At 46.7% G+C, this 21115-nt stretch overlaps 1 protein-coding gene across 1 annotated transcript in view; it reads left to right on the forward strand.

Moving 5' to 3' along the window:
• Positions 1-21115, forward strand: part of LOC126525985 (RNA binding protein fox-1 homolog 2-like) — a 323725-nt gene that overhangs the window by 247970 nt on the left and 54640 nt on the right. The gene's annotated exons all lie outside the window — the stretch shown is intronic.

Below are 21115 nucleotides of genomic sequence, written 5' to 3' on the forward strand. Positions count from 1 at the left end.
CTCCCTCAGCGAATGCTCAGAAGTCTTCTGTAACACCGCACGCAGCGCGGCGTAAACAATACCGTTTTTTTTACTATTTTTGAGTGTCCTAAGGAAAACTTTAAAAGTGCCTTTGCCGAACGAGGCTTACAACCCAACACAATTCTAATATCCAGGAATTGAATCTCATCTTCGCCAGGCAACTAAAAACTAAATTTTAAACTTTACCGCGTTCCTGAAAGATCTTTAAAATACCAGCTACTTTACTATTTAGGTTCTCTCTTTTTATGATGATCAAGAAATCATCAACGTACTGAAATACATTAAGGGCCAAACTTCCTAAATTACTGGCAACGCAATTATAAACTCGACTAAGGAAAACATGGCTTAAGGCTGGGGCCACCCTCGACTCTATAAAAATTCCCGACTTTTGTAAGAACGTGCTCCCTTTCCATTCAACATACATAGAGCGCAAATAAACCGGCAATTCTAAAAGACTCCACAGATGTCCCGCAATTCCCAACAAACTTAGCTCATTAACCACACGAGACCTGACACTCTTCGTAAGTTCATTATGCGGTAGCGAATAAAACATATCTTCAACGTCAATACTCAAAGCCGAACATGATCCAGGATTCTGTGTCTTGAAAATCTTAACCGCGCTATCTTAACCTCAAGCTCGAAATTACCAATTGCCAAGTCCCCCTTTCCGAAATTATGGCCCTGAATGGGAAATCTGGTTTATGGGTTTAGCTGAAAAAAATACCTGCAGTTTTAAACCTTTAGTCTTCTTGACTCGATACATCAGGCCTTCGAGATTTCTATCCTGTAACATCGCAGGGGCCTGCTGCTTAACCTTAGATGCTTTAACATCAATCCGCAAAAAAATTCTTCAAAACAGCCTTTTCAGAATTTTCCGCAAACACACCTTCCGCCATCACTACAAACATTCCTTCTTTATCCGACACACACATTCTGAGCTTGTTCCTCTCCAAAAAGTGAAGAACGTAATTCACAGGCGAAGTGTTACGCCGGGTCGAAGTAGAGTGAGCGCAAACGTCAAGGCATTCAGACACGCATCTAGCGTACTCACCATCAGGAACAAACCGGGAGACGCACCTTGAAAAAGCAACTTTCTCTGCCGGGGGCACTTTTGGTTCAAAGGCGAACTTCGAGCCAAGGCACAGTACCGTTCGAACGTTCTCCGGAACGGAACAGTCTCCTAGAATGCGAACTTCACCTTGTGTTATCGGCCCACGATGGTGCCCACGTTATACCAATACCACTGTCACGAACAGACGCAGCCACAAGTCTTCGCTCCCTCGCCCGCGAGCTTACGCAGAATCTGTGGAACACCAATGAGTTCAGGAACGCACGTCTCCACAGATTGGATCCATGTTTGCAACTCCGTCTACCACCAGGGTTATCACGAGCGGAAGCAACACTTCTGTGCCACCTGTGGCTCGGCGTGGCATTCACGAACTCCTATTCATTGCGCATTGGAATGGCCGACAGCCCTACTTGCGACACCTGCGGCTGCGAGGAGACGATTGAGCACCTCCTTTGTGACTGTCCCAGCTACAAAGTGCCAAGAACAGTGCTCGTGACCGCGCTCGAAAAACTGGACAATCGCCCCTTTACAGGGGTAAAATAGGACACTGGTCCAGACGGGCTTCGGCACTCAAGGCCTTAAGTGCTTTGCTGAAGTTTTTAAGGACATGCAAATTGTGCGACCGCCTTTGAGTGTTGTATCGCGTACTATCGCGTTACTGCGTGAATTTTCCGATTTCTCTTTTTTTTCTTTTCTTCTTCTTTCTCCTTTCATTCCCTTTACCCCTTTCCCCAGCACAGGGTAGCCAGCCGGTACTTACACTGGCTAACCTCCCTGTCTTTCCTCCTCTTTGTATCTCCTCCTTTGTGTTATCCTTTTCTTCTTCCTGTTTGGAAGTGTCGGCCGCACCACATTCCACAGGAACTCTGTGGTCTTCTTAGTCATCTCTCGCCACTCTTGCAGTCTCCCCTGCGGTGCGTACGTGGTCTCTGTGGAACACGCTACCGCCTAACAGTCCTGGAAAAAGCGCGCTTTCCGCCACCGTTCCGCGCACAGAATGCGGCCGATTCTTCTGGCGTGTCCTATCGAAGGCTTTAGGAAACCGCAAATCCTTTGCAAGTCCGGCGGACGCAAACCTTGTTTCACATGCCAGGAACAAACCCTGGCTCTGCACGCGGAAAATAAATCTTCAGTTGTGAGTCAGCGCCAGTGTCGTGTTCTTCGTTCGTCCTTGTCTGTTTTGCGCTGTTAATTTCCGAAACAAAAGGCTTGGATTGACTGCGCCTACGGGAAACATATCAGGTGATAGCCATGAAAAAAGAAAGAAATAGAGACTTCGTGCCCCTCCAGCTTCTCAGTCGTGTTCCATAATCGGTGTTGCGGGAGTCCGTACATGCTTTAAGAAGAGACTGCACAGATCGAAAATTTCTGTTTTATAGACCTTTGCACTTAGGCTTCCACGGGCGCCGCCATATTTGGACTACCGGCGCCGCCTAGCGTCTGGTTGGCGGCGATGCCATACGGGACTGTCGTTGCTCAGCCTCAGCCGGCTCAGCGCTGCTGTTGCTATCAACAAACAGATCTTAAAACGTTGGTTGCTATCTACATCTGTGTTTCTCCGTATCTTCGGTCTTCACAGAGTCGCCTTGCCATTTTCGTGCTATTCTCACCAGTGTCGAGAGGCATCGGCTACGCATCGAGACGGAAACTTTCCTGCTGGCAGCGGCCGTACGACTGCGCGCGACTGCCGGATGGCGCCAGCAAGCTCAGCGCTGCAGCCGCTTTCACCTACGGCTCTCCGTGTGTTAAGTCTCCTCAGCGTCGTTTTGGACCTTTAGTGCAAGTATCACCAGTGTTGAAAGGTGCCGCTTACGCATTAAGGCGAATACTTTCCTGTTTTGAGCGCCCGTCGCTGCGAATTGTTAATAAGCTGTGGGCACATACCTTAGAAAAAGCTGCAGAGCAAATCAGTTGCAAGCCAGCATTGCAACTTTAATTGCTGTGTTGTACCTGCGAAAAATGCATTTCGTTATGTGTAGTACTTGAAGACGAACATAAACAGATATTAAACGCGCTTCGGCGCATTTCGAAAAATCAGTCTGTGCATACATTCGTCAGAGGACGACTGGGAGATGGGGCCACCTGTGGCACAAGGTTTTCTTTTGCTCTCTGGAAATAAAAGGGGAGCGCTTATTACCGATGTTATCGCCAACGCAACGTGTGAGCCTCGCTGCTTCGGCACTTGGATGTATGTTTCGTGACGCGCCGCCGCCCCTTCACGACCTACGATTAATTCGAAAACGACCACTGTCATCACGCTTGCCAAAACTTGACCTTGTTGGCTCATATTTGCATATTTATAGCCCATCTAAACATTAGGGGCTGACGATGGAGACACACACAGCGCATCTGACCTTCCTCGCGTATCGGAGCTGAAGCGTCGGCTCTGGATTCTCAGATGTCCGCTTCCCGTCGATAAAATGAATCGAGCAAACGCGCGACGACTCCGTATGGACGAATCCCTTACGATTTACAGCGCTAATCCAGCGATGCTTCAGTACCGGGTCGGCAGGAAACCGATACAACAGGTACATGCTGCACCCGCAGTCCTCTTGCAGAACATTGTGCGTGCTGCACTGCACTTTTCTTGCTGTATTGCGCTTCTTCTGGTTGTTCGAACAACCGTACACAGTGAAGTGCTACCCGGACGTTCGCAAAGCCTGTGCGGATAAGCTTAAAATCGCGAAAACGTCGTGCAGTCAATGCGGGAACTGCGCGCGTGACAGTCCAGCAAGAGAGGGCAACTATGAGACGCTAGCTACTCTCGCTACCGGGCGCCTGATATCCGTTTCCGACTCTCTGGTTCGAGGCTTCCGGTGCAAAGGTCTATACATTCCTACTCGCTTTGCGGAGAGTACGTTTAGACGCTTGGAGTGGTGGGCTTTCTACTGCGCTACAAATTACAACTTTGATGATGATAATGATTCATGAATATTTATTTTTGAGAAAACGCACGCGCAATAGACGCGGCCTTTCTAGCAAGCTCTCAGTGAGGAAAACAATGCCGTCTATTTTTCTTCTTTGTATGTAAACATCTCGCAAGTACGGTCACAAACAATTTCATTCATGGTTACAGCAGTACGCTGCAAGATGGGTACGCGACTGTGCGTCCAGCATGGCGGACGTTGAGATGATCCCGGCGCTGCTGGAACGTGCACCTTGGGAGAGGAGCGGAGTTCTTCGCGCGACAGTCGACCTCAGATGATTTTATTGCTTAGGCAGATAAGATATTGTCATAAATGAAGAAATATTGGGCAGATGAATTCAAATAAAGAACACAATCACTATCAAATCTTTGTTAAATATTTAAACACAAGAAATTCAATGCATAAAATCTTGACACGCAGCAGTCTGTCATTTCTCTAGGGCGAAAGCATTGATGGAAGTTTTTCACAAATAATAATATGATTATGTGTACTTGGCGGTGCATCGATCTTATCGTGTATGTTCAGTGTTATTGGTCGATGGCTGCCAAACTGTGCATATTTTGCTGCAGTTTATTACGCGTATGAGGGAAGATGCAAATAACGATGACCGCTCGTGTAACCAGTATTCATCACTAAATGGTCCGGTTTTAAGTGTGTTTTTTTCTTTTTCTCTCTTGTTTCTTCTTTTTCTTTCTTTTCTTTTAATAACAGGAGGTGGGCTTAAACTCTTTTTATTTCTAAATTCTAATAAATTAGGCCTAGTTTCCTCTGATGATTTTCGATATATAAAATTTCGGCGGAACACGAGCAAATGCCTTTCACGACAATACGAAGTGACGTCATCACGCTTCCTTTGTAGATTTCCCCGCCTATATTTTATTACCTTCATAGGTCTGGTTTATCTATAACTAACCTGTATTCTTTTTGTAACTATATGAACCATTTCTTTGTTACCGCTACTTCTCCTCCCACAGAATGTTTCTCATACTGACGCGTGTACTTGTTTATCCTTCTTGAGTGACCGCTTTTTCACCGGCTAAACGTAAAAAAAAAATTAGATTATGGAGTTTTACGTGCCAAAACCTCTTTCTGATTATGAGGCACGTCGTAGTAGAGGACTCCGGAAATTTCGACCACCCGGGGCTCTTCAACGTGCACCTAAATACACGGGTGTTTTCGCCCCCATCGAAATGCGGCCGCCGTGGCCGGGATTCGATCCCGCGACCTCGTGCTCAGCAGCCCAACACCGTAGCCACTGAGCAACCACGGCGACTAACGGCTAAACGTCATCGCTCAGCGCAGGACGCGCCTGCATGTATCGGAAGTTTCCCGATCGAGGGTTCTATCCGCTGGCTGTTGTCGCTGAACCTTGTGTAATCTGATTGCTTGTATGCGCGACGCGAATTGTGTACAATTTTCTGGAAGACACGCGGGCACCGGTGATTATTCTGGCACCTTTGATGACTCATGTGTAAAAGCCGACGCGCTTGCACCGCAGATCGGATTTCCGCGATCGCTGTGTTCGCCGCATTCGTTGTGCTGTGAGTGTAACTTGTTTTTGTGGGCACAGGTTCGCCCAATAAAAAGTTAGTTTCGTCGTTCACAGTTATGCGACTGTTTTCTTCATCGTCACTACAACGTGACATCTGCGGTCACCTGAGAAAGATAAACGAGTACACGTGTTGTAGGGATGATGAAAACTGGTAATTTTAGTTTAACACTTCACCACCAAATAAATGGTCTTTTGGTGCTTGTCATTTAGGCACAAGCCAGGGGTCCATCATTACTGTTCTGCATGAGTTCGTTTAAGCTTCCGGAAGATTACGCTATTAGGGTACCGAACGGGATGTACCTTATTCTTATTTTTTCGATGTTCATGAATGAGCCCTCTGAAAAGTTTTTGTTATGCTTTAGTTGCCTAATGTATCGTTTTTGATTATTTGCTTTTTACCCCTCTTCGTCTTTTGTTGGGTCACTTGGGTGCACTCTTCATTAACTACAGTGTGGCCAATGTCCCTCGTGGGTGTGGGTCACATGTGTTGAGGCAACAGCAGCAATGATGCCCTATGGATATCCTTTGGAAATCCACAGCCGCGACATGGATATTGACACGTGTACTTGTTTGTCTTTATCGGGCGACATGTTTCGCCGCCTAACAAATGTTATCGCACACCGCGGGACGCGCCTGCATGTATCGGAAGTTTCTGGAATGCTGTCGATGCTTCTATCCGCTGTCTGTTGTCGCCGGACCTTGTGTTATCTGGTTTCATCGCGTGACGCGAATGGTGTAGAACTTTGTGGAAGACACGCGGTTCCCAGCGATTAGTCTGGAACATTTGACGATTGATGTACGAAAACCGACGCGCTTGACCCGTTGATCAGATTTTCGACGATCGCCGACTGCGTTCGCCGCTGTCGCCGTTTCTTGAGTGTAGCCTGTTTTTGAGGGCACAAGTTCGACCAATAAAACGCTAATTTCGTCTTTCTCAGTTTGGCTGCTTTCCTCACAGTCACTAACACGTGACAATATCCTAGGGATCCGTCGAATACGTCCGGCGAACGTCCCTCGCACGACCGTCTGGCCGCACTTCCCGCGCCCCGCGGACATCCCTTGCATGTCCGCGATATATGAGGACATGCTGCCTACATTTGACGAACATATGCCAGTGCCTTCTGCACATCGTTTGCTATGACGTATATTTAGGTCGCAGCACACGCTGTGCGACGGGCACAGCGCGTGCACGCACGGGTGCGCGGCAGTGCAGTGTGCTTTGCACCCGCCGTGGTTGCTCGGTGGCTATGGTGTTGGGCCGCTGAGCACGAGGTCGCGGGATCAAATCCCGGCCACGGCGGCCGCATTTCGATGGGGGTGGAAACACCCGTGTGCTTAGATTTAGGTGCACGTTAAAGAACCTCAGGTGGTCGACATTTCCGGAGTCCTCCACTACGGCGTGCCTCATAATCAGAAAGTGGTTTTGGCACGTAAAACCATAATTTTTGCAGCGTGCTCCTCGTTCTTCCACGGGCCAAGAGCGAGTGGCTTGTTCCGCCATCTGAAGTTTCCAAATTGAGCCCGAATTTTTTTTTTTTTTTAAGTACAGGGTACACACGAGCTTCACATATGATAGCTTCGGATTATAATTCGAACATCAAGTAAATAAAATTCTGTTTCGAAGGAACTAAAAGACAAAGCCTCTCGGAAGACAAATATTCACGTGTATGCCGAAAAAGGTCCATGTGGGATAACATTGGGACATGCGCGGTAGGATATCCGAAACAGGCCCATGTGCGATATCCTTTGGACATGCGTGGTATAGGTCATCGAAAATGGCGTCCGTCGGATATCCTGTTTATCTCTGAAACACTGCGTGGACATTGGGAGATGATTCGGGTGATTCGAGTTCGCACGAAGCGTTTTAACTGAGAAAGTGGTCAAATAATTGTGTATTTTGCGACCGAACAGGGAAAGCGACTCTAGAGGCATATCTGATTTCTGGTCATTATGGCGTTCCCTTAATCACAGAACAGCGGAAGATCCCGCCAGCAGCGAACAATACCAATGGGACATCACAATAGCCATTTTTAATGAATATTGTCTCTCTTCTCGATTCAACATTTGCGGTGTTTAAGGAATGCAAGGAAAATGAGAACAGTTTCGGAATAATTTTCGGAAAGCTTTCGTGCTCGCGCTTCCATTATACATATAGAAGCAGCTCCAAGAAACAGCGGTCCGTTTCGGTTAGGTATCAAAGCAAAAATTTGTTAGTCGGCTTTCCTCTATATATATATATATATATCCACGGTTATTTTCCAACAAAAGCTCTTGTCCTGCTCCCTCTTAAGTGCGGCAGGAAGCGCGTAGTTTTCCACCGAAGTCGTTTAGGGCGCCATTCACCGTGCACAGCGCCCTGTGCGTCTTTCGGTGTTCCCGTATCTGTGCTTCGTTTTGACCTTAGATCGTCATGCAGCAGCAACCCACAGGACGTGCCCTTGTGCACCGACTCTCGAGCTGCACCATGGTCCCCCGCCTGGACATGACTGCGGCCGTGGTATACTGCATCAGCACGGTTTGCCCAGTCTGCTTGCCGCGATGCCGTCGGGCTCGTGCAAGCAGGCGGAGCCACTTCAAAAAACGTGCGCCGCCCGAACCGCTTGGCAAGACGCTCGTAAAGGCGGTCGGGCTGGGTCAGTTCTGCTCGACCCGCCCTCGCGTGGAGTTCCTATAAAGGAAGCTTGTACCGTGACAGCCAGCTGGCGTTTCGGTGGAGTTCATTCTGGAAACTCGCGTTCTTGGTACTTTTCTGACCACTTGGTGGTACTTTCCGAAAGAACACCCGTGTCTGGCGAAGGAGCATGACTGCCGAAACATCGGCCGGTAAGAAAGCAACTGCGCACCTCGATAAGAATTGTGCCGCACTCTCGCTTCTTATGGTTGCGGAAACTGGAAGAGCGATACGATGGTGACGACAGTCCGCGAAGCTCTTCTTGCAGTCAGTGACGTTCGTGGGCGATGGGTCAGGCAGTGTGCCTTTTCATAGAGCCTATGTGTCACGTACTGTTCATCAGCTTGCGCAATACTTTTGGCAGCGACATAACTTTCGTGAAGGTGTGTCGAACTTTCTTTTTTTTCGTTCTGTGAAGGGACTCGTGCAGTACTGGTCTTTTCAATCCACTCTGGTTGAACAAGCAGCTCAACAGATGCTGCAATCAGTGTTCCCACCTCCGTTGTTTTGTTCACAAGATGGCGAATAATAGTTAACTTGCAGACTAACCTCTGTAGCACGTGTACGTCCATGCAAAACTATCTCCTATCATTCCGCTTGTTTTAAAAAGCGCGCACAGATCACCATGCAGGGAAGCGCCGCTTCAAGTATGGCGCGTGAACCCAACCTTTTCAAGAGACACCGGCTTCTTTTGTATTTTTTCCTTGAGCGCAGTCGACACCGCGACCACCCTCTGACCTCGTCAGGCGTCGCTCATGTTGATGTTTAAATTATAGAGGCTGGCTTAAATTACGGCATCGCTCAGTTGTAGTCGGCGCCCTTCTGTATAATTTTTTTTCGCTTGTTCTACACGTCTTTTCCAAAATAAGCTTTTAAGCTCTAGCGGCTGGTCGATTATAGAGAAGAAAAACTAACAATATCGATCATTGTGAAACTTGGAAACCTTAAAGGGACATTAAAGGCAAATGCGAAGTCGACGTGGACTGTTTAAATACTATTCCAGAAACCTTGCAACGCTTGTTTCTTGCCAAGAAAAGACTTAGTTTACGAGAAAATTGTAGTTTGAAGTTGAAGTTTGCGCACGTTGTGTGTCCCTTCTTCGTTCGACGTCCTGTCTTTGTGCGCGCAAAAGTTTAATGAGAACCATGTACAACCAACTCGCGAAAACGTAACGCTTTTGAGAAAATTGCATCTGAATGGTCTGAATACCTATTTGGAAATTCAAATCTCCCGCCACCGAACCGAGGGAGTGGTGACGTTGCATACGCCATCGCCACCCTTTGCTGCCGTCTGTGAATAAAACGGCTCCCGACAGACGGCGATACCGAGCAAAGACGGAGCGGAGGATTCGCCGCTGCAGTTGCTTTGTGGTCGAGTGGCGTAGACCGTTCGGGCATCCCGCGTCCTCACGTGGAAGTTGAATTCTTCGCTACTTGCAGTTGGGGCGAGTTTCGTAAGCCAGCAAAACCCGCGCAGCACCACGCGATAACTACCGAAACACGAAAGCGTGGGCGGCCCGGAGTCGAGCCAAAACGACACCTTCCGACCGCCCGCGTCGTTTGCCGGGGTATTTCAATGGGTTCTTTTTTCTAAAAGTCAAATAGAACTGGACAAGTAGCATTTTATTTCGTCTTACAATGCAATGATGTTGTGCAACGAGTGGTTCACTACTAGGAACAGAGTTTCACTGATGAGTGCTCTCGTCATCGCGCAAGTACTTGAATGCCCCGGGGGAGTCTCTAATCATGTCGTGCATTTATCTCGAATTCTCGATTATTAAGGCTCTGTTCGCGATAATACTGACGCCTTAGAGATTCTCAAGCTCTGTAACTTTAACTTTAGCTTCGCTTAATATTTGCCTTTAGTGTCCCTTTAAAGGAGTGCTGACACATGGCACCTAATAATATCTGCTCGTTAGGTTAGATATGATGACGTTGTTCACACACCAAAAATAATATAAATGTATAAAAGTGCTGCGCGCCTTCTGTTTGCGTGCTGGTGTTGCAGCGATTGCAGAAACGGAGCGAGCTGGTGTATCGTGACGTCATGAAACATCCACCTCCTGGACACAGAAACGGACATTTTTTCCTGGAAACCGTTACTTATTTAACGCGCTCACTGCGGGCTTGGAACAAGTATTCAAACTATTAAACTGGGAAGCCTTAGGAGTAAGGATCAACGGCGAATATCTCAGCAATCGTCGGTTTGCAAATGACGTTGTCTTGTTCAGCAACACTGGAGACAGGTTACAGCAAAGGATTGAGGACCTTAACAAAGAGTGTAAGAGTGGGGTTGAAGATTAATATGCAGAAGAGAAAAATATAATCGTGAATAGCCGGGCAAGGGAACAAAAGTTCAGGATCGCCAGTCAGCCTCTACAGTCTGTGAAGGAGCACACTTACCTAGGTCAATTACTCACAGGGAACCCTGATCATGAGAAGGAAATTCACAGAAGAATAAAAATGGGTTAAGAAATTAAGAAATTCGTGGGCGCTATAGTTGGAATCGGTTGGCGCAGGACAGGGGTAATTGGAGATCGGAGGGAGGGGCTTTCGTCAGGCAGTGGACATAAAATAGCATGATGATAATGATGATGACACTTAGCAGCATATTTTTTCTTGGGGCTTAGAGATTTTGGTTCTTCATTTAACGCGAGAGAATGACAAGTCGACACTACAGTGCTGGTGTCACTGAACCACGCTGCTGCATAACCATGGTCAGACTAATAAAGTTCATTAGTACAAAGGCCTCCCCCAGATCTCCCCTTTCCTGTGTAGGTCGAACCCACCGTGTGCCCATACCAAGCCACTTCGGCCTTCTACTTTGCGTCGCACTCGGTGACGCTGCTAGCGGGGTCGTCTGCACTGTATGTCCATCCTCGTTCCATTTCGTTACTTATTATCTCAATGAGAATACCATCTGCTTGGATTTGACCCTAACAAATTGTTCCTTTCAAGCTGCACTGCTAGCCTCCAAGCGTCGCCTTCTGTGCAGGCCGACAAACGCGTCAACTATTAAGAGTCCGATGGTAGCGACAAACCACCGTTATCATAGAACGTATAGTTTATTTTTTTTTTCAAGCTGCACCACATTCTTTAACAATTGCCTGTGGCAGAAAGCACAATTCTTACCCTTGATCTAAATTACTTGAAGAGGCGGCCATTACTTCTATGAGAAATCAAAATGCTTAATAGGATAATTAACGCAACTCTAACATATCGATGATTCACTTTACGGCACATGTTTCAATCTACGAATTTCAGCTAGTGAATATACACGGCATATAGACTTAGAACGAATTTTGAGGATGGCTTTGGTTTGGAGGTATGCGCTGTCAAACTTGCAGTAAACATGCACTTCCACTTACTTCTTTAAGAAAACGCTGATAGATTTCGTTGGACACCGGCGAAGTCTTGAAAATTCGATCGAAGTCGATGTGGTTTGCATGCTCACTGGCTAAAATTCGTACATTGAAATATGTATGAGCCGTAAAGTATTCATTAAAATTAATTGGTGTAACTAATTTGTTTATTTATTCAGTACCCACACGCTTAAAAAACTGAAAAGACTGAAACTTAATAAGAGGTACAAATTGAAGGTCGTACAGGTCTACGGCCCTACATCCAGTCATGATGACCAGGAAGTCGAAAGCTTCTATGAGGACGTGGAATCGGCGATGGGTAAAGTCAAAACAAAATACACTATATATATTGATGGGCGACTTCAATGCCAAGGTAGGCAAGAAGCAAGCTGGAGACAAGTCAGTGGGGGAATACGGCATAGGCTCTAGGAATAGCAGGGGAGAATTATTAGTAGAGTTGGCAGAACAGAATAATATGCGGATAATGAATACCTTCTTCCGCAAGCAGGATAGCCGAAATTGGACGTGGAGGAGCCCGAATGGCGAGACTAGAAATGAAATAGACTTCATACTCGGCACTAACCCTGGCGTCATACAATATGTGGACGTGCTCGGCAAGATGCGCTGCAGTGACCATACGATGGTAAGAACTCGAATTAGCCTAGACTTGAGGAGGGAACGGAAGAAACTGGTACACAAGAAGCCGATCAATGAGTTAGTGGTAAGAGGGAAACTAGAGGAATTCCGGATCAAGCTACAGAACAGGTATTCAGCTTTAATTGAGGAAGAGGACCTTAGCGTTGAAGCAATGAATGACAATCTTATGGGCATCATTAAGGAGTGTGCAATAGAAGCCCGTGGTAACTCCGTTAGACAGGATACCAGTAAGCTATCGCATGAGACGAAAGATCTGGTCAAGAAACGCCAATGTATGAAAGCCTCTAACCCTACAGCTAGAATAGAACTGGCAGAACTTTCCAAGTTAATCAACAAGCGTAAGACAACTGACATAAGGAAGTATAATATGGATAGAATTGAACATGCTCTCAGGAACGGAGGAAGCCTAAAAGCAGTGAAGAAAAAACTAGTAATTGGCAAGAATCAGATGTATGCGTTAAGAGACAAATCCATCACTATCATTACTAATATGGATGAGATCGTTCAAGTGGCTGAGGAGTTCTATAGAGATTTCACGACGATAATGGAAGCGAGAATAGTCTAGAGGAATTTGAAATCCCACAAATAACGCCGGAAGAAGTAAATAAAGCCTTGGGAGCTATACAAAGGGGGAAGGCAGCTGGGGAGAATCAGGTAACAGCAGATTGGTTGAAGGATGGTGGGCAGATTGTTCTAGAAAAACTGGCCACCCTGAACACAATGCCTAATGACCTCGAGCGTACCGGAATCTTGGAAGAATGCTAACATAATCCTAATCCATAAGAAAGGGGACGCCAAAGACCTGAAAAATTATAGACCGATCAGCTTACTGTCCGTTGCCTACAAACTATTTACTAAGATAATCGCAAATAGAATCAGGAACATCTTAGACTTCTGTCAAGCAAAGGACCAGGCAGGATACCGTAAAGGCTACTCAACAATAGGCCATATTCACACTATCAATCAGGTGATAGAGAAATGTGCGGAATATAACCAGCCCTTATATATAGCTTTCATTGATTACGAAAAAGCGTTTGATTCAGTCGAAACCTCAGCAGTCATGGAGGCATTACGGAATCAGGGGGTAGACGAGCCATATGTAAGTATACTGGAAGATATCTATAGCGGCTCCACAGCCACCGTAGTCCTCCATAAAGAAAGCAACAAAATCCCAACAAAGAAAGGCGTCAGGCAGGGAGATACGATCTCTCCAATGCTATTCACAGCGTGTTTACAGGAGGTATTCAGACACCTGGAGTGGGAAGAATTGGGGATAAGAGTTAATGGAGAATACCTTAGTAACTTGCGATTCGCTGGTGATATTGCCTTGCTTAGTAACTCAGGGGACCAATTGCAATGCATGCTCACTGATCTGGAGAGGCAAAGCAGAAGGGTGGGTCTAAAGATTAATCTGCAGAAAACTAAAGTAATGTTTAACAGTCTTGGAAGAGAACAACAGTTTACGATAGGTAGCGAGGCACTGGAAGTGGTAAGGGAATACATTTACTTAGGGCAGGTAGTGACCACGGATCCGGATCATGAGACTGAAATAATCAGAAGAATAAGAATGGGCTGGGGTGCGTTTGGCAGGCATTCTCAAATCATGAACAGCAGGTTGCCACTATCCCTCAAGAGAAAAGTATATAATAGCTGTGTCTTGCCAGTACTCACGTATGGGGCAGAAACCTGGAGGCTTACGAAAAGGGTTCTACTTAAATTGAGGACCACGCAACGGGCTATGGAAAGAAGAATGATGGGTGTAAGGTTAAGGGATAAGAAAAGAGCAGATTGGGTGAGGGAACAAACGCGTGTAAATGACATCATAGTTGAAATCAAGAAAAAGAAATGGGCATGGGCAGGACATTTAATGAGGAGGGAAGATAACCGATGGTCATTAAGGGTTAAGGACTGGATTCCAAGGGAAGGGAAGCGTAGCAGGGGCGGCAGAAAGTTAGGTTGGCGGATGAGATTAAGAAGTTTGCAGGGACAGCATGGCCACAATTAGTACATGACCGGGGTAGTCGGAGAAGTATGGCAGAGGCCTTTGCCCTGCAGTGGGCGTAACCAGGCTGCTGATGACCCACACGCGCCAAAGGGCATTAAGTGGGGGAGGGGGAGATTTTACAAAACAAGAGTTCAGCAAAAGTTACAGTAGATTCAAAACATGGTAAGTTATACATGGGCAATTCAACCAAAAGGTAAAAGAAACAGGTAGTTGGGTCACTTCAACAGCGCAAAAAAATACATTGGACACGACTTTTTACGACGTTAATTATTCAATTAAGCATTTTTTAAATTTCTGTTATGAGTAATGCCTGCCTAATCGAGTAATTTAGATCAAGGGTTAGAATTGTACTATCTGCCACATGCAATTTTCTAAAATTTGGTGCAGATAAAAAACCCTGTGTGGTGTTCCGTTCGTGAATATCCAGTTCAAAATGGTGACGACTGCGACGACCGATCGGCACGCTTCTCTTGCCCCTAGCGTCAGCCGACGAAGCGGCTCGTTCTGGCTTGTCTTTGTTGCGTGCGATTGCTTTTCTGCGTCCTTGGTGCTGTTTGCGCTCTCATGAATCGCGTTTTGTTGGCGAGAGCGAGCGCAGCTTCTTATTCGTCTTAGCTGCAGAAGTCAGCTTAAATGTAGACTCACAGACTCTGACAAAATCTTTCCGAACACATCAGTACACGCGCTACCTTTCAACGGGATACTTGCGGTGTTTTATGCTTTCTAGCAAATTTGGAGGCAATATAGTATGCTTTTACTACGATAGGTGACGCCACAGCACGGGAGTCGCTTTTTATGACGTATTAAGCGTGCGGTTTGGTGAAGCGCAGGGTGTAGCGCAATGTTTTTCTGTATTCTTTCTTTTCTGTGAAATTTGGCGTGTATATTTCCTCTCGTCTGGCAACAGGGGCCGGCGTCTTTGTGGTGGTCGGTCGGTCTTTTTCATTGTATTTCGGGGCCTCCGTGCGACGAACTGTGACTTGAACCGTTGCGTGGATCTTTGTTCGACGACATTCGTGTGTGAAGCCGCCTCGCCTCAAGCGCGTCGATTGCTACGTCGCTCGCTCGGGCTTTTGCCGGGCCGTGCGAAAAAGAAACGCGCCGCGTCGGAGTTGTGTGTTGCCGCTGCCGTTTCAGTCGACGACTCTTGAGAGGGCCCCCCGGACAAGCCAGGCCACGTCTAAATGGTCGTTGTAGCGGCCGCGCCACAAATGAACATGCTGCCGTGCTTAGATTTGCACGGCCCGAGCACCAACGGAACCTCCACGGCACTCGGTGTGGACTCCCAGGCTGCAGTGAGTGCTACAAAGCCCTCCACCTTTCTTACTTTCTTTTTTTTTCCTCGCTCGCTTCAAGTAGCAGCAGCAGTACCCCCCCGCCAGGCTGCTCGGTCTGCGCGACCGGCTGTCGCCGTTGCTGCGTGTTTTTTTGTTATCGCGGCGAACAATCGCGTGCTAGCTTGGGAGCAACGATACTCGCGGCTGTGCGTGCGTGTTCTCTCTTTTTTTTATGTTTGCTTTCTCTGCTTCAAGGCGCTGCCGACGACGGCGACGATTTCACAAACGTGGTCGCTTCTCGCGGCTGTTTGCGTCCGTTTTGGCGCTCACAGCCTTAGTACTTTGCTTACGTTTTCGCTCGGTCGCGCGTGTTACGTCAGTCCAATTCTCGACCTAGTACTTCGCTCGTTGGTTACATTAAATCCTTCAATCACTTGCCAAGTCGACCCTCGCTGCGACGTCTCTGTTCGTTACATTCCGGGAAAAAGAAAGAAAAAGAATTGAGACCGTGCTACTCGTTTTTACTTTCCCCCCTCCTCGCCAGCCGTGTTATCCAATCCGTGACGCCTTAATGGTACGCTGTCTGCATTGGATCCGTGTGGATCCGTTGCCCTGTCCTCTGTGACGACGCTCCTTTGTTTAGCCTGAAATGTGCGTATGCGAGTTTTGCGAGAGTTGGCAGTCAGAAAAATAAATCCGCGTTCCAACAACCAGAAGTGTCTGGAGCTGTGGGACTCATTTCTTTTTTTTTTTTTTTTCTGCGAATGCGATTTTGGGAATTCATCTCCGATTCCTTTTTCAGTTGCCATCGCGAGGCGATTTCTTTTGTTTGATTTTGTTGGTTATGTTGCCGAGGTCTTGCCGCGAAGTTCTTACGTTATTGCGCGTGCTAGCACGTTGCTACCAGCGCGTCGCGTGCGGGGTTCGTTGTGGGGTGACGTCACTCGTGAACCTATGGGGGGTGACGGGCCTCCGGGAAATCGGGCGGTGTGGTTAACGGCGAGCGTGCGCACTACGTAAGCACGAACTTTTAAGAGGCAAGGCAAGCCAACAGTTTCATGGAGTTGTAGTTAACTGTATCACTTTCACCTCGGAAGAGCTTAGATTGGCGTGCACGCAGGAATATGCGGCTGCTCACATCCGTCCAAAAAGTGCACGTAGGTTTCCTTACAAGGCTGATAGGTTCGAGTGTGCAGCACGGCTTTTTCTGCATTTGTGTGTCTTTGGCGTCGAAACGCAATATATAAAACTTGGGCGCAGTTTGTTGCAGTTACCGCGCAAGCGGCAGCGAATGCACGTGTTCATCGCAGTATTCTGTAGAGGAGGCTGCAAAGAATGTATGCGATGGTGTGCACGTTAGGTTTTACATTAAAACAGCAGTAAAACAGCCGAGGGAACGTAAAATTGAGTGTCACACTCAAAATTGGTTTCATTCAGATACCTTAAATAGGGTTAGTGCAAAGAGCTAACAGCTAAGCTAGCAAAAAAAAAAAAAATATTTACTCCAAACTTCTCGTTATGGTCAGTGACGTGAGCGGGCAAAGATGCTTTCATTCAGAGCACACAACGGGGGGCAGCAGCTTAATATCCATTTCAGCATAAGAACTTTATGGTTGTATGGTTGAGCAGCATTGCCACACTTGTATGTGATTTCTCATGCTGTCACTTGGCATAGATTACTTTGCATTGCAGGTTGAGATGCAGCCCTCCTAAAAGGTACGATAGCACCAATGTCCCAAGACTTGGCTCAAAATCTGTAACACTGGACATTTTATGTCATTACTGTGACTTCTCACACATACAGCCCACATTGAAATGCAAATTGTATCGGTTCAGCGGAATCCAAGAATGAAAAAAATGTTTATTCAGGAAACAACCAGGGTATATATATAGTTGGCATTCACAGGCACTTGTTGCCGTAATCTTCGTGCTGTTAGTCAGTTCAAGCTGATACGTGCGGTGCATGCGTAGTCTGCACGATACATCTTCCTCTGTTTAATAGTTTGTTAAAGCCAATATAAACGATGCACTTGATTGAAACTGTGGTCGTACTGCAGCCGTTTTGGCTGACGAGTTATCCGCTTAGACAGTCTTGGGAGTGGTGTTGTAAGTTGAGTCGGGTTTGCGTGCACTCCAGTTGGGGATGTCACCGGCTCATCGCTGTCGAGGTCATCGTGTCGAAATGGCTATCGCGTTGGAATCGGGTGTCCCCAATTCCAATGAAGTACTTGGTCACCTTTAGTAACAATGCGATGGGATCTCAGCGCTGCCGGTTCCACAACCTGCGCTTTGCGGGTCCATGCTTTTTCTCGGATTCTCACCACATCCCCTTTTCAGAGTACTGGTAGGTCCTTTTTGTGGGTGCCAAGTTGTCAATGCTTAGACACAAAATTTTTAGGTTGTGAGCTGAAGGGTTCATTCACCCCGGCGACTGACAGTGGTCGCGCGACCAAGTTGGTCGCAAACGGTCGCTTTTCTCGAAAAGCGGCCATTTTGGGCCAGTCGCTCTCTGCACGATTTTTCAGTCGTGCGACCGTGGCCGTAAAACTGATAAACCAATCAGCGGCGCACCGGAAGTTATCTTTCATGTGTCTACATCCGGCCTCCTCCCACGGCGCGGCATATTCCGCATAGATTCCGAGAGTTCTCGCTGAGAACGAAAATCCCCGGGATTGCGACTTGCGGGTCACGCTCAGCCGGGCTTGCCGGTGTGAACATCAGTCGCCTTCGGTCGCTTTTTGATCACGAGTCGCAAATGGTCGCGCGACCTCCTCAAGTCGGCAGTGTGAATGAGACAGAAGTCTGGAAGCCTGGTTCACAGTCTCCTGCCTTGCAACAGCTCACCTGGGGAACGACTGTCCTCCAGTGGTGTATATCGGTAGCTGAGCAGGCCCAACCAGAAGTCGTCGTGATTGTCTTGTGTTTTTTTTTTTTTTTTCATGATTTGTTTTACGAACTGGATGCCTTTCTCCGCTAGTCCATTGGACTGTGGAAAGCCAGGACTAGATGTTGCGTGCTTGAAGTCGTACCTGGATGCAAAGGTGGCAAACTTGTGAGACGCGAACTGGGGGCTGTTGTCACTGCATACCTCGACTGGGATTCCATATCGCGCAAAAATGCAGCTCAACTTGGCAAGGATCGTGCTCGACGTGGTGTCGCCCAGTTTTTCCACTTCCGGGAAGTTTGACTGCACATCGAACACTCACAAGTACAAGCTTCCCCCATGCTGAAAGATATCAACGCCGACTCTGTACCAAGCTTGATCCGGCGTTGGTCTATGCGTCGCGCAGACAAGGCGATCTGTTGAAAAGAGAGCGTTTAAGAGAATGGTGACTTCACGATCCGCTTGCTAGCTCCACACACCACGTACGACAGCAAAACTAGGCAGAGATGTTCACAGCAGCATATGCTACCTGTGGACTGTGTTAGTTCACCAAGCCCGAGGGGTGGTTCGGGTCCCTTTAAAGATATTCTGGCGGTCAAAATTAATCTGATGTCCCCCACTGTGCTTCATAGTCAAATCATGGTTTTGGCATGTAAAACCTCAGAATTCTATTCAATTTTGCATATCAGTGCCCCGTAGAAGACTTTGAAAATTTACTAAGACGATACTTGAGGCCATACAGAGTGATCCAGTGCTTGAACGTAAGCTATGAATTCGTGCCAGATGGTGAAACTTGCTTGGCGGTGCCGCAAGCGCTTACCCAACGTGGTGCGCATGAAGCTGTGCCTATCCAAGCAAATTGAGTGTTAATGTTTTGTGCACACAAATTCTTATGTTGTGCGTTGGGACAATGCTTCCTTTGGGAGGGAAATTCTGTGTCTGTAGTTAGGCTAGGATGATGATATGTCTGCATTTAAAGGAAACAGTAAAGTGACTAGCATGCGGTATTAAGAAGACCATCCTTGTTACTGTTCCTTTTGACCAGTGCCTTTGGCCCTCAAGTTTCCAAAGCTGCGACAATATCCTATAAGTGTTTCCCAACCTTAATATTTGTAAAATGTCATCCTTTTATGCAAGAGTTCTGTGGTAGCTTTTACTTTTTTGAAGATGTCTGTGATGCTTTAAGCAATGGCTACTTGCCTTCATCTATTTTCACGCATACGGTAATGGCACTACAAAAGCTTATTGAGCTTTTTTCTTAGTGCTGGTATTCTTAGCGCTCATTTTTATTTTTGTAAGGAAAGTTGCAAAAGCACAACTTTGTTGCTTTCAGCTGCTTCAGCAGAGTTTCAACTAAGCCTAGTAGATTTTCTTTGTTAGTGAAACTCTAAAGCCAAGGAGATCCCATCTGATCAGCAGCTTTGGGGTGTTTCTTTTTGTGTGTGTGTTCATACTCTTGCACTGTGTACGAATAGAGGGGAACAGGAAGACATGGATAAATGAATAGCCACCAACTGCCCTCTTTCATTGCCCTTATTAAACTTAGTTTGTAGGGAATTTGCTCACTAAGCCATTCTCATGTATGTTTTTTTTTTTTTTTTTTTTTCATTCTTGTACGATCTAAAAAGTTTACTTAACATAGTGGTGCTTAAAAGGACTTTGTCAGTGCTGTTGAATTCCTTAACACTCATTGACTGTTCTTTATTTATTGAAAAACTCCTTCAAACCCTGACTTCGCAAAGTTTTTGTGTCAAAACACCCCCGACATCAAACTGCAGCCCCTTATGGCATAGTCAGTGACATGAGACAGGTTTATGACTCACGGCGAGAGTGAAATAAGGCTCCTAGATGTTGTGGAGAAGAGCAGCTGGCTGCGTGCATAGCACATGTTGAAAATACATTTGCCTCGGTGGAGCTCGCAGGCTGCAGCCATTATGGACAGGTGGCTAGTAAGAGAAGCTTTCAATTTCTTTTGGAACATTTTCTTTCCTCTTGGCTGTTCCTGTGTACTCAATTCACTGTGCAGGCCTTCGGAGGTCCTGTAGACTTGATATGTTCTAAGCAACAGCCTTCTCGGTTTTCATTTTTCATGGATTAAATGAGGCAGGCAAGAATGGGGATAATTAAATACCTGTGAGATAATTGTGTTGTTTGTGCCCCAATTGTGATGTTTAATGTTCTCATCCAAAACCTGTAAAAACAAATCCCTCTCTTGTGATGCTAAAACATGCGACAATTGTTGTAGCACCAAGTGACAGCAATGGAGGACTGACCTTTTTAAATCAGTGACTGTCCGTAGTTCGTGGCCAACCCATGGTGCATATGCTGTGCAGTGCCAGGTGGCTGTAGTGTTCTGCTGCTGAGCCCAATGCCTGGTCATGGTGGCCATGCTTTGATGTGACAGACTACAATAATACTCATGCACTGAGCATTGCGGGCACGTTAAAAACTCTGATGGTCAAAACTAATGAAGCCCTACACTATGGCATGTCGTAACCTGTGTGGTAGACCCCATGAATCCATATATTTGTATACATTAGTGTGTTTTCAGTTCTGTGGAGCAACGAACAGTCGCATATGACAGAATAGTAAACCATGTGACATAGCCTATAGAATATGTACTACTAGTAAATGCTTACAAACTTCAAGCTAGCTGTTCTATTGTTCAGTGATGTGTGGTATAATATTTGC

Source organism: Dermacentor andersoni, chromosome 8 (genome assembly GCF_023375885.2).
Source record: "Dermacentor andersoni chromosome 8, qqDerAnde1_hic_scaffold, whole genome shotgun sequence".
Taxonomy (NCBI): Eukaryota; Metazoa; Arthropoda; class Arachnida; order Ixodida; family Ixodidae; genus Dermacentor; species Dermacentor andersoni.